The sequence below is a fragment of the Eptatretus burgeri genome, chromosome 7 (assembly GCF_056783735.1).
Source record: "Eptatretus burgeri isolate ZD-2024b chromosome 7, Ebu_testis_v1, whole genome shotgun sequence".
Lineage (NCBI taxonomy): Eukaryota > Metazoa > Chordata > Myxini > Myxiniformes > Myxinidae > Eptatretus > Eptatretus burgeri.
This window is the reverse complement of record NC_140967.1, coordinates 72,759,435-72,771,764: the sequence shown is the minus strand read 5'-3', so window position 1 is coordinate 72,771,764 and position 12,330 is coordinate 72,759,435. Positions and strand designations below refer to the sequence as shown.

General features: G+C 43.8%; 1 long non-coding RNA gene across 2 annotated transcripts in view; it reads right to left on the bottom strand.

Annotated features, from left to right (window-relative positions):
• LOC147023529 (uncharacterized) overlaps positions 1-6,553 on the bottom strand; it is a 267,038-nt gene extending 260,485 nt beyond the window's left edge. For both annotated transcript variants that reach the window (XR_015060254.1, XR_015060255.1), the window contains exons 1-2: positions 6,373-6,553; positions 5,690-5,851 (exon numbers count right to left, since the gene is read on the bottom strand). This is a non-coding gene — a long non-coding RNA (uncharacterized LOC147023529). The remainder of the gene's footprint in view (positions 1-5,689; positions 5,852-6,372) is intronic.
• Between the last annotated feature and the right edge of the window lie 5,777 nt (positions 6,554-12,330).

Genomic DNA, 12,330 nt, shown 5'->3' with positions numbered 1-12,330 from the left:
CATGGATTCGAGCCCCAAGCTCGAGTATGCCACGTGGCAAAAATGGCGCTCTTCCTCCTTTGTCGCACTGCCCACGCACGCGGCCTCCGCGCGTTCTGACCCCGCGTACGGTCGATGGCACAAGACCGTCAGATCAATGGTGGGTCTCAGCTGGTTTCTCACAAGGTCCAGCATACAAGTCCAGGCCTGGCCTGTTCACCAGGCCTCCTTCACGAAGCAGATCGCAGACAGACACAGCCGTCCCCTACACAGCAGATCACGACTCCCACCAGTCATCTCTCATCCAGCCGAGGGCAGACAGACCTCATGCAGTCCTTTCCCTGCCTTTCCTTCGGCCCTGGCTCACTTCTCCAGGCCACCGAAGGCAGACCCGGCGCGCCCAGGTTCAGTTTCTCTCTCTCCCGATCACACCACTGGCCTTCCTTTTTCTGCTCGCCTCGAAGCCCACGTCGTTTCTCTCTTGCCTTTCCAGCGCACGCTCACCTCAAAGCCGACTGCAGTTGTTTACTTCTCCAGTTTCATGTCCTCTTTTTCTGGCCACTCCCCCTCTCAGCGCTGGGCGGGGACTATTGTCCGGAGAGAGGAAGGAAGGAAGAAGCTCTCGATCCACCACCAATGTACCAACGATGAACAGCCTCTTACACCTCCCGACACACATGTAACATCAAATTACCGAACAACCTGGCTAAACATGCATTTAATGGGGGATCTGGGCTAATTCTATATTTAATAGCATACTAAGAGCCATTCCCATAACAATATGTATATATATATACATGTATGTGTGTATATATATATATATATATATATATATATATATATATATATATATATATATATATATATATATATATATATATATATATATATATATATATATATATATATATATATATATTGTTATGGTTCTTGCATACAACATACAGTTGTCCTGAGTCAGTTATTCCAATAATATGTGTTGTTCGGTCCTTACCTTTTGTCTCGTGGGAAGACAAGGGAGTGTGTTGTGATGGGATCTTAGTTAGGATTAATAAATCATTTTCCCCTTTTATTTTATTCCCTCCTTTTACAATCCACGGTGCCATCATCTCGCTTGCGACCCTCGTTCCGCTGGCCACAGCATACCACCGTCTACCCAGCAACTCATTTTCAGAGGCAAAATCCCGACGTTCGGCTGGACAAATGCTAAAGCTGCACCACCATCCACCTGCCAAAGGCCAGACATGCGCGGCGTGGACGGACCATACCGGAGTCTGGCTGAAACCCAGCCCAGAAAGGCGGATCACGTGAAGGGCCGGTCCAATCAGCATGCTCGGCTCGGACAATGACGTCAGGTTTCGGCAAGGCTCCTCCCCGACCTCCGGGTTCTAAAAAGCGCGGACCTCCGTGTGGTAGGTTGGGTGGGAAGAGAATTGCAAGTTGGTTGGGAAGAGAATTGCAAGTTGGTTGGAAGGAGAATTGAGAGAGGTTTTTGAGTATTGAAGAAGGAGTAAGGAGAATTGAAGGCGAGCAGGATTCATTGAGAGCGAGTGTTCCTGCCATTTGTCGGCGGACCGCCCCTTGCTTCTCGATCAAGCCTCCTGTCTAGCCCCACTTTCTGAGCCTTATCTCCGACCTCACAACCTCGACAAACGGCCTCTTGCCTGGTCCTGCCTGCTGCTCATCTCTCGCCCCCCTCACCCCCTTTGGACTCCGCTCTTCTCCACTCTAGCCCCTCCTGCAGACACGATCTGCACATGTATGGTTGTGGCAGAACAACTCAACCATTGTTGGGTGCCGCACCACGGAGCATCCCTCCCCCAAAACGCTCAGGTACCGAGAAACTGTAACCTCATCTCCCTTCCTCCCTGGCTGCAAAAGCCCCTTTCCCAATTGGGTTTACTTTGTCTGAGTGTGTGTCTGAGAGTGTTGGCTCCTGTCCGTTAAGTCAGTCTGTATAAGATATTTTATTGTTGTGATTGTTGCTTTATTAATCTCGCATCAAGTCTGCACTGTGTCTGCTTTGTAAGTTGCTTGTAAAATTGCCGCAACCCCACACCTCTCTCTTCTTTCCCTGCATTACACCCCCCAATAAGCCTTTGTTGTGCCACATGCTTTTCCTTGCTTATTGTAAATAAATAATTTGTGTAGAAATGTTCCCAGCTCGCCTTTGTATTTTCTCCCATTGGTCCAGCATGGTTCGAATCCAAGTTTAGCCGGGTCTTTATTCCCAACAATCTGTTCCTTCTCACCGTTACGTCCTTGGCAGTGCCGCTCGGCTGCATCCGATCCGGAAAGGTGATCTGATGCGGTGGAGTGATCCGGTTCGGACAAGGCGTACCGAGGGTGTGGTTCCCTGGTTGTTAAACCGCGTGGTTAATTAGGTAACCCGATTCACTCATAGGTGGGAGGACCCAAGGTCACGTGGTAGAGTTATTGGCATTCACAGTTGGTTAAGCGGCACGCCGCGTCACGGAATTATCCGTGAGCGACGGCCGACTATTCAGGGGAGTCTGGTAGGAATCGACGTAGCTTCCCCCACCTCGTGGTCTTCTCACCCGACCCCGCCGGCCCACGACAATATATATATATATATATATATATATATATATATATATATATATATATATATATATATATATATATATATATATATAAAATCAGACTACACTTTTTGCGGATTCACGTATTCACGGACCCCGTATATTCACGGTGTCAGTTAAAACATAGATCTTGTACTATTTGTGGATAAGCATGAGTAAATGCCAATGCATGGATGATCAAAATTGACGGTGATATGCTATAATTTGATGTAGCATGAATCAGTAAATTGTAATATAAACAGCTTGATGTAATGAGCTAATTTTGACTGTGGATGGCAGTATTATACTCCAAACTGCCTGGTGAGATTCGTGAAGATGCTGGAACATTCTCAGATGAAACTTCCAGGATGGACGAGATTTGCATTGTCTGGAAGGCACGGGATCATTCTGTGTTACGATATAAACCCACGAGAGGGAGGTGTAGAGAGACAGGTGACATGTGACGAGATGTGTTTTGATCGTCCCCGTGCTCGATTGAAAAGGGATGAGTGAATGAGGTGTTATACTGTTAACTGGTGGAGCCGATTACAATCAGGTTGATTATAACTCATTAAGATTGTGCATTGAGAAATAACTCCTTTGAGCTCTTCAATCATCCTGAACGTGCCAGCGTACGAGAGAGAATGACACGATAGGACACGATCATTCAAACAGCCTTGGAGGACGAGGTGAACATGTGTGAGATGAGCCGGCGATTGTATGACGCTTCTGTGATTATTTTATTTTTCCAGTGTGCCAGCTTCGATGTCAACAACAAGGAAATCCAACACAGGTGGAGGCCATTCAGCCCATTATGCCTGCGCAATGTCCATCATCATGCAAAGTTTCAGCTCTCTTCGTCACCTGGAAGGTAGTGATCTTTCATATCAGTTCATGAGTCAATGAGTGAGAAAGAGCTTCATATATATATATATATATATATATATATATATATATATATATATATATATATATATATATATATATATATATGTAGCATGAATATATATATATATATATATATATATATATATATGTAGCATGAATATATATATATATATATATATGTAGCATGAATATATATATATATATATATATATATATATATATATATATATATATATATATATATATGTAGCATGAATATATATATATATATATATATATATATATATATATATATATATATATATATATATATATATCACACACACACAATCCCATTTAATTTGATCAAGCACATTAATCCATGAAGCAGTATTTGTCAGACATCACAGAAATTGAAGGAGAATCCACCAAGACAGTAATAAAGTATGGCAATGGATATCGAAAATCGTGGATTTCTGTCTCCGCCACGTTATTTTGATGAAAACCACCATTCGCATACCATCCCGATGCGACTCGTGTTGTGGAGAACATTAAAGTGGTATAGATTAGTGTTTCTGTGTCTTTGCATTCTTCACCGACATACCGGCCCTGCTTTATACACGTCTGAATTCTTGCATGAAGGTGCAACGCCATGTTGCTGTAACTGACAAATAACAGGGCCTGGCTTGCATTAGCAAGCGAAGGGCCGTTTTCACAGTTGATTTAGTGCAGGAGCTAGGCCTCTTCAAGTGGCCATGTGCTTCGTGAAATTTACAAGGCGTTTGGTTACTGTCCGAACAACAGTTTTCAATTTGGAGCATCAAAGGGAACACAAGCAAGGAACGGTGCATGAGGGGGAACGGTTGATTCATGGGCAATGGAAAATCCGAGGTATGTCACTCTGGCAAAACGGACAGTAACCCTAGCCAATCTCTTCGAGTCGAAATTGAATTTAGTATCTGCCGGCTGCAAATTTGTGGCGTCGTTCGCTGGAAGCAGCTTCTCGAGGGTAAGAAAGCAAGAATCCGCGGGAGAGACAAATGAATGGCCCCGCTGACCCCCATCAATGTCGAGCTCGGACGTGAACTTTTGCGCTTCGCCGGATCCACCGAAATGACGAGACGATGAGCTCGGATCCCCGCGCGCGCTGCTCGGCCTGTTTCTGGCACGCCGGGCGAGGTGCGGCTTGTCGGGTGCAGGGGGAGGAGGCCGTCCGACCGACCATCTGCGTCGCGTGCTCTCAGCAGTCCAAAGGAACCGCAAGGTCAAAGTTCACGTTCCACTTCCTCGCGGGGTTTGCTTCAGCCGATGGATGGCACGTGCCGACTCTGCGAAACTCTTTGTTTATTCCTTTTCTTTCCTCAACGCCACAGCTTTTAATCCGTCGCTACGAACTCGTTTAAGGAATTTCTCTAAACAGAAATCAGAAACGTCACATTAAAAACGGTGTGAATTATTTATGCCGACGTGACGTCACTCTTTCTACTGTGACGCTTTCATCAAACCTTCCATTTGCACCATTCTCATGGTTGCACCAGACTCGGTGGCGCACTGGTTCGAGTTTGCGAGGTCGGTGGTTCATCACTCCGTCCGAATGAATGAGTCGTAACTTCATTTCAGTGAGCACGGACAAACAGCACTGCGAAGGCAATGGCAAACCACCCAGCACAACAAATACCAAGAAACTGTTTCGTGAGCATCGACGTTCGACTGGAAAGGACAAAGTACATCATCAAAATAAATAATAATTGACCTTTTTTGATCAGGTTCGAATGTTTTCCGTTTAATGTGTGGCACCTGGGGGGTATGTTCAGTGACCAAGCAGCTCGCTTGCACTTGCCAAGCCAGTCGTTCCTCATCACCGATTTTCAATAGAGTGCTTACTTGAGTGCTTAAGCCGCTTGACTAGCGCTCCACAAGAAAAATGGTAACTGAACACCCCCTCAGGTTGAAGCAGCATTCGTCATTTGGGGGGGGTCCCATGCAAAACGTAATGGTGGCCCGGTGGGGTCCCCTGAACCCTGCCAACCTGTGGTCACACTAAAATACACAATTTGACATCCGTATGTCTGACGTCGATGTACTCAGTCGTTACTTGCTCAATCTCAACCAATAACACTTGCGAAGGGGACGACGAGTCATATGGCAAAGGGTGTGGCGATTTAATTTGTTTCGAAGTCACCAGGAGTTTTGTACTCACATGTACTCACCGGAGTTTTGAAGGTGGGGTGACGAAAATATAATCTGTTGTTAATACGTACCGTGTGGCGCCACTTCCGGTGACGAGTGACGCTTCAGATTCCTCAATATTGTATCACAAGAGGACTCGGTGTTATTTTCACTCACTCGCTTAGCCTATGTTGTTTTGGACTCGACTGCAAAAAAACCTCGATGAGATCCCATATTTCTCTGTCTTTTTCCACCTTGGGGGGGAGAAAGAAAATACAAATTGCATGTTAAGGTGTAAATAAAGTAGCTGGAGCGTTGTTCCACCTTTTTGTGACATTTTTCCCAAGGTGCTTCAAATAAGAAAAAGTAATAACAATAACTATAAAGCATAATAATATTAACATCATTCCAAAATAATAATATTAATAATTATATTAACAGTAATAATACGACAATAATTGTCAATAATAAAAAGGATAATAACGTGATTCTCCTCTCCGGAAGATAAATTATTTTGTACTAGTGCGTGCCTGTACGTGCGTGGCCGTATGTGCAAACAAACAAAAAAAAAAAACTTTCAAACCGCATGCCAGAAACAACAACTACACAGGCCGTTCCTTCGCTCTCACGTGCCCATACGTGCAAAAAAAAAAAACTTTCAAACCGCGAGCCAGAAACGACAACCACACAGGACATTCCTTCGCTCTCACGTTCTCGTGACAACCCCACTTCCACACACAGAGTTAATTAAAAGCCAAATTAAAATCAAGTTTACCTCCCTGTCTTTGCTTGCCATGACATTCGCTGCCACGTAACCGGCATGGCCCGTGACGTCATCGTCGGCCGGCCGTGCACCAGCCTACACAGCCACGCCTACGCAGTAACGTGTCATGTCATTGGTTGGTAAATAAATGGCCTCAGCAACGTGTTATGTCATTGGTTGGTAAATAAATGGCCTCAGCAACGTGTTATGTCATTGGTTGGTAAATAAATGGCCATAACTTGGGAAGCACTTGTCCAATTAATATCAAACCTTGAAAAGGCACATCCTCAGGTCCCCATGATACCTGACAAGTTTCAATTAGATCGGACCAGCGGTTGGCGAGAAACAGCAATCGCGCGCGCGCGCGCGCACACACACACACACACACACACACACACACACACACACACACACACACACACACACACACACACACACACACACACACACACACACACACACACACACACACACACACACACACACACACACTGCTGGAATTGTAGATAGATGACTAGAATAACAGTAACCTCCTTTTCTCACTGCCAACCGTAAACACAAAACTCCCGCAAAACAGCTGATTCATGGCGTGTGTTCCGTTACCAATCAGCTTGCTATCGCTTGCCAAGCCAGCCGTTCCTCACGAACCCTTTTGGCGGAGTGCTCCACCAGCAGGTTGGTAACTCAACACACCTCAGCACACGTGCTCGGTCTCAGACTCTTTTCTGCTTCTGCCGTTTGTGTCATGAAAAGAGTTAATTTCGGGTGATTTGTATTAATTATTTCTTCGTATATTTCTATATATATATATATATATATATATATATATATATATATATATATATATATATATATATATATATATATATATATATATATATATATATATAGCTATTTTTTAGCTTTCCAGAACCACTGCGGTCGTCTCATCTGATCCTTGGGAGAGGTGCTTTGACACATTTCTGATTTTAAAAACCACATCGTTCCGCCGTGTGCACGGATTGGTCCATTTACTACGAGGGCTTGTTTTGGGATCGTACAATAAATTATAAATTTTATTGTGGACTTGCTAAACAATATCGATATGAGGAATTATACAAATGTTGTTGTGATTATTGTTGTAGTTGTGTGTAATCAAACATAGTTATTATTCCACTTGCTTTCTCAACGAACCTCACCCCCTAATTTGCTGGTTAAACATCAGTGGAAACATTTTTTTAATCGATTCATTTCATCACAGTGCTTTCTTTCCTTCAGATGGACTATTCCCTTTGCGCTGTTTATCACTACTCTCACAAGTTGACACGTTTTGTTGGCAAAGTGAGACCCCCACCCTCGTGGGCCCATCTCGAAAGATTGTGAACCACGATCGGTCGTGTGGGGGCCCCTTGTTGTCTCGGGGCCCCATGCAATTGCATGGAATCCATCCATCCATTGGGACCATACTCTGTGCAGAGCGTTGCTGCTGCCTAAGCAGTCTCCTTGGCTACTGGGCACAATCCTGGACGGGTCGCCACTCCGACACAGGATACCAGCAAGCTGGCACTCATTTTGCCGACCTCGGAAAAATTACAGGCAGAGTCAACCCCACCTGGTATTAATTCAACAGCCGAGTGGGATTTGAACTCAGGATCATCAGATGCCAAGCTCACCACCCAAACCATGAAGCGAACACCAGGCATATAGCATGGGCTGCATGCCCCGAACGCCGCCTCTGCCCACCAGGTACCACACATGAAACACAAAACACATGTTTACAACTGTACAATTTACTTACAAAAAGGCAATATAGGTGTAATCAAGGGGCTGTTTTAAATTGTGGTGGAGGTAGAATCTACCTTGCTCCTCTATACAAAAAGATTTTTGTCTGCGTGTTGCCATTTTTCTCAGAGATAGCCAAACAGATCTTTGTCAAATTTTCAGAGGTTCATGAAGAGAGTGCCGGGGAGCATTTTAGGCAAAACTGATCTTTTTTTGAAAAGTTTGAAAAAAAAAAATTGGATTTTTTATATTTTATTCTCTCTGTAGTGCCGAAGCCTTTGTAGCTATGTGAAAGGTAATATATTAAATGATCCCCAAACCCTCTTCGTAGTGCGTTTCAGGAAGTGTTTTAGGCCCCAACAACAAAATAGAAAAAAAAACAAAATTTGATTTCTTCAAAATGCCAGCAAGGTAAGAACAGCACTGGGCAATGCCGGGTACCCCTGCTCGTGTTACATAAACACCTCGTCACAGCTGCGGAGAACACGGTGTGGTGTTGAAATGTATAAAGAGCAGACTACTCATGTAGACAATGATGGATGTAGGTATTCTTCTTTCACAACAAAGACCGTCCATACTGTGTGCCACAGTTCTTCACAAGATAGCGCCGTAAGAAAAGAGGACTCTCAATTTTGTGTTAAAATTCCCTCTGCCGTTTCAAATATTACACATGACATTGTAGTTAATTCAGGTGCTTGCAGGTGCACAATGAACGAAAAGGTGTGCAAGCGTCCATATGGAATACGTACGTCGTACGTTTACAAATAGTAGTGTGTCCATGTGTAATGCCTACACATACATCGTGTGGATGGGTCAGTTTATTTACGTGGCATGAAAGGTCATCCATCTCACCGAGATGTGGCAGGGTGGAATTTTTTTTTTTGTGGGAAATAAAAGCTTCACAGTAGATTTCCATCCAAGAACGCGCACACAATGGACTTCGTAGTCTGTTGTAAAAAAAATCATAATAATAAATAAACAAACATTTACTTTCAAGTAATCCTAAACTTGAGATACATGATGTGAGTCACATTAAATTTTGTTTAATTTCATGGAACTAAGCACCCGTGGTTGGAAGGATAGCCTGGAGGTATCCGCACTCACCTCCGAGCTGTCTATCCTGGGTTTGAATCCCAAACCAGCTATAAACTGCTTTCCTGGTGCTTCACAGGCAGGGAGATTAATCAATGTGTGTGTGTGTGTGTGTGTGTGTGTGTGTGTGTGTGTGTGTGTGTGTGTGTGTGTGTGTGTGTGTGTGTGTGTGTGTGTGTGTACTCACCCCTGCTTGTACACGGTCAGGACTGCAGTAGGTAAGGTGGAGCATTTTAAGAGAAAGCAGCACCCAGAGAGAGAGGGAGGGGAAGAAAGAACAAATTACCAAAATAATACATTTATATGAATAAGAGTAAAGTGCCTTGTGGAGAGATACTACAAAGTGCTTTGTTTGTGGTCCAAGTTTCCTTAAAAATTTGAAGTGTTACCATATTCTGCCGTCTTATATTCTGAGACAATGCGTGAGCGTATCAAGCCTTTCAGGCTCACAGCACTGTGTTCCACCACATTCCACTCAATTTTTGTCTTCCGAGTTTTATATATTGCCATCTTTGCACAAGTTAAAATAAAGTTGACAAGGAGATCTCGTGACTTGCTCTGCTTCTTCACCGGGTATCCGATGATGAAGAGTGTTGGTGAGAAGTGAAGCCAGAAGTGCAAAAGTAAGTTTTGTCATCAGCAAGAAAATTGCCTGAAGATGGCGACATTGTAGGTACATGTGAAATACCGTTTCTCTTCCACCACAAAAGCAGCATTCCTCTGGAACGTTGGTGAAATGCCGCATCATGGCTCCAGAGCTTAAGGCACCATGCAGCAATCTCCAACTTAAGTCCGCCATTGTTCTTGGCATTGGGTGAAGATATGATGAACCCCAACATGGGTGACTTTGAAAAGTACGTGGAAGAATCTCACACCGGGGAGTATCCCGTCGGGTTGCAAGAGCCTTGTAGTGGAGCGAATGCATGACCAATAGGTATATGTTCTTCCTTGACAGCCCTTCAAGTGGGTGCTCACGACTTGTCAACTGGAACACTTTAGGGAAGAAGATAGAAGCAAAGTTGAGAGACTAGAGTGGGCTGCTAAAAGTCCTGTTGCTAAGAGGAAAAACACTCCTCATTAAACAGTTTATCATTCCAAAGTTGATGTTCAAGATCTCTTGCAGAAGCATTCCAGAGGGTTTTCTGGTTGAGATCCAGAGGAAGTTGTTGGACTACTTTTGGAATGGCAAACACGGGGTTTCCTTGGGCATTCTTCGCTTGCCCTTGGATGAAGGTGGACAGTCTTTTCCCTGCCTTCGAAGCCACTACCACACATCCAGGCCGAAGACCATTCAACACGACCTGTATGCGAATCCTGCACCGCAATGGTGCTCGTTGGCGTCGTACTTTTTCAGCAAAGTGTTAAATCTTGGGTACGAAAGCCTTATTTTTACCATTACTTCACACAACCTGTCAAGTTCGACATTGTCTCTCTTTTATCAAGAAATGCTGATGGCTTGGCATATTGCCAACATAAAAAGAATAGATCCTTCTCCAAGCAAAGACCTCTTTGAAGAACCACTCTTTCTCAGCTCTCTTCTGTAAGGCCCAACCCTGGCTTCATGCTCGTTAAGAAGGAAGCTCTTGACTGGTAATATATCCACAGTGGGAGACCTTCTGAACGATAGGAAGAGAGGCCTTCTCTCATCAGAGGAACTCGCAGAGAAAATTGGCCTATGGGCAATTAGAATCCCCTCAAGGATACTCCAAGAGGTTAAAATGTCTTTGCCTCCTGATTGCTTGGCATACCTAGAGAATCCCAATGAGGGTGACGGAACTTTGCAGATGTCCAGCAGCAACTCCATGGACTTTAAAATCGAACCACGACATTGCGAGCTCCCTCAGCCACCACCCGCACACAACATGGGTTGGCCCCCTGGTGCAGCTAAAATGTCCTTCCATGGGCTGTCAAGTAGTTGTGGTGGTCGTAGTAGTAGATGTTTCTGGGAATAAGCATCCTGCCTTCAAACACAGTGCAATACATTGTCATTACCATCATAAATGTAACATACAGTGTGAAAAATAGAAATAAAGGTAAACTTTGTAAATAGAACCAACGTATAATATTTCTTTGTTTTCAACAAATATAGAGTAAGAAATGAATTTCATAAAAGTTGCACTGCCTTAAAAAAAAAAAAAGGTGCCAGCTGTTATATTATATAGCTAATCGCAGGAAGGCAATATTTCATCTTTACACCGTGAGGCTAAAGCATAGCATGAGAAGGGAGAGGCTCATGCCATTGACGACTGCAATGCCGAGACAAGCAGTGCAGGCCAAGCTGCGTTCAGTGAAAGCAATGTGATTGATTTGAAACAAGCAACTGTTGCTCTTGCAGTTCAAGCATTTGCAGTGACAGCTTTGGAACAACGGTCAGCAGGTTATGAAATAGAAGTCTGCTTCAAATTTTTACGTCAATATATAATACTCGATGCACATTGAAAGCAAAACGGGTATTTTTGTAGTCACCTCGAGCTTTTTCCTCTTTACATATTTCCTGAGGGTCCTCATGTGGTCTGCCATGAAATATGGGGGGGACCAGAAACGAACCCGGGTGCTCTTTTGTTGAATATGAGATCTGTCTGGACATTCATATACAGCCGAACCTTCCCTATAGCTGTACATGAATTAGCATTGCCTTTTTAAGAGATTAGCAAAACTACATCTCTGCAGAATCCTTGCAAAGGAGCATACATGTTAATTAAACACAGAAATGGGGAGGATAGTAAATGTATCTACTGTCATTGCACGTGAGCTCAATGGTGGTGCACTCACTTTATGAGCTGTTTGGTCGGGTCTTACTAATTACTGACCGGTACTGTTTGGCTCAATATGTGCTTGTCCGAACCGTTTCTGTAATAAAAAATTAAGATAAAGTACTTTTTACTGATGATTCTATATTTAACAAGAATTATCACATCATTTATAAGAAAAGGATGTGGATGGAGAGGAAGAAAGTAAGGAGAAACCACATCGAACATTATCAACAGATACTGATTAATTGACAAGGGGCTGGCAGGATGACCGAAAGGTACGTACACTCGCCTCAACAAGCTGTCTGGCCTGGGTTTGAATCCCGACCCAGCTATAAACTGTCATCCTGGTGTTTCACAGGCAGGG